Source organism: Thamnophis elegans, chromosome 4, assembly GCF_009769535.1.
Source record: "Thamnophis elegans isolate rThaEle1 chromosome 4, rThaEle1.pri, whole genome shotgun sequence".
Taxonomy (NCBI): domain Eukaryota; kingdom Metazoa; phylum Chordata; class Lepidosauria; order Squamata; family Colubridae; genus Thamnophis; species Thamnophis elegans.
The window spans coordinates 8,035,688-8,041,687 of record NC_045544.1 but is presented as its reverse complement, the minus strand read 5'-3'; positions in this window follow the sequence as shown (position 1 = coordinate 8,041,687).

Sequence of the window (6,000 nt, the reverse complement as noted above, 5' to 3'; positions counted from 1 at the left end):
AGTAGGGGCAAGTTGCTGACTCAATTTGCTAAAAAAATTTGTAAACCGCTTAGAGAGGGCTGAAAGCCCTATGAAGCGGTATATAAGTCAAATAAATAAATAAATAAATAAATAAATAAATAAATAAATAAATAAATAAATAGTTCTTGACTTATGACCACAACCGAGACCAAAAATTCCTGTTGCTAAGTAAGTTCTGCCCCATTTTACGGCCTTTCCTGCCATGGTTCTTAAGTGAATCACCTCCATTGTTAAATTAGCAACATGGTTATTAAGTGAATCTGTCTTCATCATTGACTTTGCTTGTTGTAAGGTCACAAAAGGATAATCATCTGCAACCATCATAAATAGGAGTCATTTGCCAAGCATTTGAATTTTGATTATGTAACTATAGGGTGGTCATAAGGCTGAAAAACAATAAGTTGCTTTTTTCAACCTCTGTTGAGTTTTTTCAGTGCTGTTGGAACTTTGAATAGGCCCTAAACAAACAGTTGTTAGTCAAGGATTATCTGTTACAAGTTACAATAGCAGAGTTGGAAGGGACCTTGGAGGTCTTCTAGTCCAACCCCCTGCCTAGGTAGGAAACCCTATACCGTTTCAGACAAATGGCTATCCAACATCTTCTTAAAGACTTCCAGTGTTGGGGCATTCACAACTTCTGAAGGCAAGCTGTTCCACTGATTAATTGTTCTAACTGTCAGGAAATTTCTCCTCAGTTCTAAGTTGCTTCTCTCCTTGATGAGCTTCCACCCATTGCTTCTTGTTCTACCCTCAGGTGCTTTGGAGAATAGCTTGACTCCCTCTTCTTTGGGGCAACCCCTGAGATATCAGAACACTGCTATCATGTCTCCCTTAGTCCTTCTTTTCATTAAACTAGACATACCCAGTTCCTGCAACTGTTCTTCATATGTTTTAGTCTCCAGTCTCCTAATCATCTTTGTTGCTCTTCTCTGCACTCTTTCTAGAGTCTCCACATCTTTTCTACATCGTGGTGACCAAAACTGAATGCCGTATTCCAAGTGTGGCCTTACCAAGCCATTATAAAGTGGTATTAACACTTCAAGTGATCTGTGCATCCCTATTTCTGTAAAAAGCTTTTTATCGGACGTTTGCTGTTTTCCTCTGTCTTTTATTCCACAGGTGTTTGTTATCTCCAGCTTGATATGCTCTCCACTTTGAAATTCTCACTCATTAGATAGGCATTTTCGGTACAATTACTTCTTGGGTTGACTTTTAGCCTAGAGATGAGAATCGGGGGGGGGGGGAATAACTCTTTCTTTTGAAATTTCAATACCTTGATCAAGAGTTTCTTGCAATAGAACTAGAGGTTGTTTCTAAAGTTAGAAACGTATCAAAACATACAGTGAATTCTATTGGTGTGTGGGAAGTTATCAATCAGCCCTCTCCCAGAAAAACGAAATATCCTAGGAAATATTGAAAAGGCAGAATATTTCTCTGGATGTGAAAAGAAAGAAACATGTTTTAAAAGACAGAATAGTTGCCTGTAGCTTCCTGCCCATCCCCACTGTTAATGGGCCATTAAGATGGCCAAGCTAATCCACTTTACATAATAAAGACTTCACCACTTCAGCTCCAGAGTGGGATGGGATTAAAAGCATGATAATATTGGCCCCAACTGACCACATGGCATCTGAGAACTCATCCATACCTGGATTCAAAACACAGCCTAGAGAGTAGCCCCTGCATGGCCCCATGGGAGTCTGACGACTAATCAGAACACATTTCTTATACAGGAACAGGAAACAGAGAGGTGGGACTAAACAGGTTATAAAAAGCCTAGCAAGCCCCTCCCTCAGCCCTTCTCTTCTTCTCCACCAACATTGAAGCCTGTGATCCCCCCTTTTCTGTTCAGGGCTCAAGCCATGTGGTCCTGTCCACCATTAAAACCATCTTTCCAAGCAGCCTCCATGTCTCCAGTGTCTTTTTCCCCACTTGGAGCCGAACCCAGAAGGACATTCCTTTCATCAGGTGTAAACTAATTTTAGCTATGTTTCCTTTCTTCATCTCACATTCTTAATTTCTTTCATTTATTCTTCCTTATTCCTTTTCTGTGCTTGGAATAAAGTTGCTTTCTTTGTAACAGAATGGTGTGATGTGAATATCTGTATTTATATCTGAGCTGCAAAATGTATTCCTCTATTGAGGAATGAGTTTGAGGGCCATCCAGATTTTTGCAGTTCAGATAACTAACCTGACAACACACCGTACAATAGTGAATGCATGAGAATTTCACAGCCAGAATATAACAAGATTCGTATATCACCATAATGTGATAGTGTGCGTTGTGTGAACCCATCTATTACAATTTGCCAATCATGATTTATGGGTTTTGCATGCTGTGGAAACTCATCTAGTTATGGATATTATGTTGGTTTGCTGCTCTAAGTTCTTTATAAAAAGTAGTAGAGGCAGGGTAGTAATAAATAAATAAATACATTGATGTAAAAATAATTTAAAAACCCAAACACTTCATTTTTAACAGGGTGAAAATTTTAAGATCTTTTTGGATCTCTGATCTGAATGCCAATAGCTCCACTATTATATTATTTAAAGATAAATCAAACTACCCCCAAAGAAAAAGGAATAAACATGATTAAAAACATTATAAGGAAAGCTGATTTTTTAAAAAGTGGTATGTTCTTTCATTGGCAGAAATTGGCCCATATCTACTTTGTTCCTTCTTTTTTCTTCAGCCTCCTGAGAATTTGATCAGCCAGTGGGAAGATTGATTGGCTCATAAAGTTCTTTACTTCCAGCTCAACCCAGTGTCCTTGAAAGTATTGTGAAATTGTTGAGATGTTACTGTACAGTAACAGTTGGTAGAGGGGTGTTTCTTTGTTTGCCAAAACTCTTGCCTCACCAATCCTCCCTCGCAGAGGATTTACAAACCTTGCAACATGTAAAATTCTGCAATGATACCTGCACAAAATATTTTTAAAGCAAATATGACTTTATCTGGGGCTAAAGAGCTGTTGCCCCCATCTCGAATGGTATGACTGTTGTGTGTTTTTAAATTATGCATTGTTATGTTTTGTTTTATTTTTTGTCTGTACCCCTCTTCCCTGATTTGAATTGTGAGCCGCCCTGAGTCCCCTTCGGGGGGGAAAAGGGCGGCATACAAATATAATAAATTAAAAAATTAATTACATTTATGGCTCTCCACAGCCCCCAATAAGAACCACCCCCCTTCCCCACCGCAAGCCAAGCAAATTAATGCAAGTAATGAACTATACTTCCCTTGAATGTGGAGGGTTGGGAGCAAGGATTTTTCTTTTCTTTCTATGTATCAGTCCTGTCGGGATATGAGGCAGGTCAACATAGAAAGATTTTCACATCTTGACATTTTTCAGACAGCTGAAATGAAGATCATTGTGGATTGCATTTACAGTTCACTTGAGGGTATTGGGAGCACAAATGTTAATGGTGTGAAAGATCTCCATTCTAGCCCTTTCACATTGCCTATGATTGAGAAATCTTGCAAATGATGCAATTCAAGAGTATCACTGAATTAAGAGGGCAAAACAGTCGTCTGAGGAACGCAGTTCACATTTTACACATTATTTTTCATTAAAAGATGAAAGCTATGGTGGCTAGTAGATTAGGGAGAACGTTTGGTATTATGCTATAAGTTAGCAGCACTAGTGGTAATGTACTCTTAATAACCTTTCTACATAAAATTGAGGGGGGGGGGAGGAAATTACATTGTCCAAACAATCCCTTTAGTCTACACATATTTTTAATGCTTAAAAACAGTTTAAGAACTATTTGTGAAGAAAATGAGAGTGCTCAGTTAAAGGACTTTTTGTGCATCTTAAGTAATATGGAATATTCTATTTGAATTAAACACTCCCACCACCATTCGTTCTTAGCCAAATTACAGTTTTCTCATGGGAATTCTTTAGGACAATGTATTGGACCCTCAGAGCACTCTCGCCTCATTGGAAAAGACTGTGATGTTGGGAGAGATTGAAGGCAAAAGGAGAAGAGCAGGGCAGAGGGCGAGATGGTTAGATAGTGTCATTGACATAGCGGGACTGAGTTTGGGCAGAGCCAGTGAGGCAGTGGAGGATGTGTGTGTGTGTGTGTGTGTGTGTGTGTGTGTGTGTGTCTCCATGTGTTACATTTTGTCACTGAGAAAAGGATTTAGTTAACATGTACTAAGCTCTAACATTAGTGTCAGATTAACACGCGGGAACTCAGCCAGTTGTTGTTTATTCAATAACCATAATGTCTATTAAATCACTTATGGTTACACATTTAAAATTCTTCAAGACAGTATTAAAGTATGATTCACCTACCCTTGAGCCAGCAGAAACATAGGCCAGCCTAAATTATGCTGCCTTTATTGTTTGTCACTATTCTGCAACAGCTGTCAAAGGGTGATGCCTTACCCACTGTGATGCAAGTGTCCCCTGCTGGCAGAAGAATAACCACTGATCTCAACCAAAGAAACCTCAAAGCATGGTTAACAGGAGTGTGATAGAGGAATTCTCCATCGTGGTGGAGGTAGCATCCAGACTGGATTGACCTTCATCAACTCATTGCGAGGAATGAGCCTGACAGTTGTTGAATCCACGCCCCTGTCGCTAGGCAAAGCCCAGTTCCGATTCAGTCCCTCAACGAGGATAGATATATCATTGCTTTGTTCCGTTCTGAGAGGAATTTTCTGGCTTTCTAAATATTGGATTTGTGCCCAAGGTGTGCCACTTGTGCTCCAAAGGGTGAGAAGGCTGGGGGCAGAAATTGGGTAACGCAAGTTCCTGTGCGCGATGGAAGCAGAAGCACACCTTGGGAATGAAGGAGGGATCCAGCCGTAGCACCACACGGTCCTGATGGAATACGCACAGATCTTCTCTTACCGAGAGCGCTTGCAAGTTCTGAGATCCTCCTGGCGGAGGTGATGGTTACCAGAAAGGATACTTTCAAAGTTAAGAACCTAAGTGAAACCTCTCGTAGTGGTTTGAATGGGGCTGTTGTAAGAACTCTGGGAAAATCCCATGAGGGATATCTGTGCACTGCTGGTGGCTTAAGATTGGACCCTCCCTTAAGGAAACGACACACCGTGGAGGGCTCTCAAGATTTATTTGAAAAGGACCCGGCCCTTTTGAACATCAGAGTCTCTTTTTGTATCCTTCCAGCTGATGTCCCTGGGCAGGAAGGTTTTGTCCACCACCATTGGCAGATGGTTACAGGCCTGTATAGTGCAGCTTATCATTCCCATTCTGTTCCAGTTCCAGATAGATTGACCGCACACTCTACAAGGAGCGATGCTACCTTGTAAACCACAAGAAATTCCTGTGGTTACTCTATATCCAAGACATCCCTAAATAGTTTCTGGTACTTCTCTAATGAAAACCAAATCCAGTGTTTCCTCTTGAGTCACAACAGTGAAGAAAATCAATTGGCTCAACGGTTGAGCAAAGATGAAGCCATGCCATAGTGTGATGGAAGTGTGGAGTGAATTAAAGAACAATCTACATGTCACATGTAGAGGTGTATCACCCCTACTTCTATCTCCCTATTTAGCTATTTGACTTCTAAAACTTTCTTGGAGGTTGAAGATAATCTGTTACTAATTCAAACATTATATTGTCTTATAGCTGCCTCAAAATTCTCACGGATACTAAATGATTTGTTCTTGTTTGAATAGAAATAGGTAAGAATGAAATTATATAAACTTGGATGTTCATTTGATGTCAGGAAAGTCATTTCTTTGAAATCTCTTGCTAAGAATTTGGAACCTTCTGTGTGACAACTTTGTAAGAACTTGAAACCTTCTTTATTGTCATCTCCTATCTGTACAAGTAATCTTGACATATGACCACAACTGAGCCCAAATTTTCCATTGCTAAACAAGATGGTTGTTAAATGAGTTTGCCTCATTTTATGACCTCTTCTTCCAACAGTTGTGAAGTGAATCTGGCTTCTCCATTGACTTTGCTTGTCAGGAGGTTGTAAAAGATGATCACATGATACCTG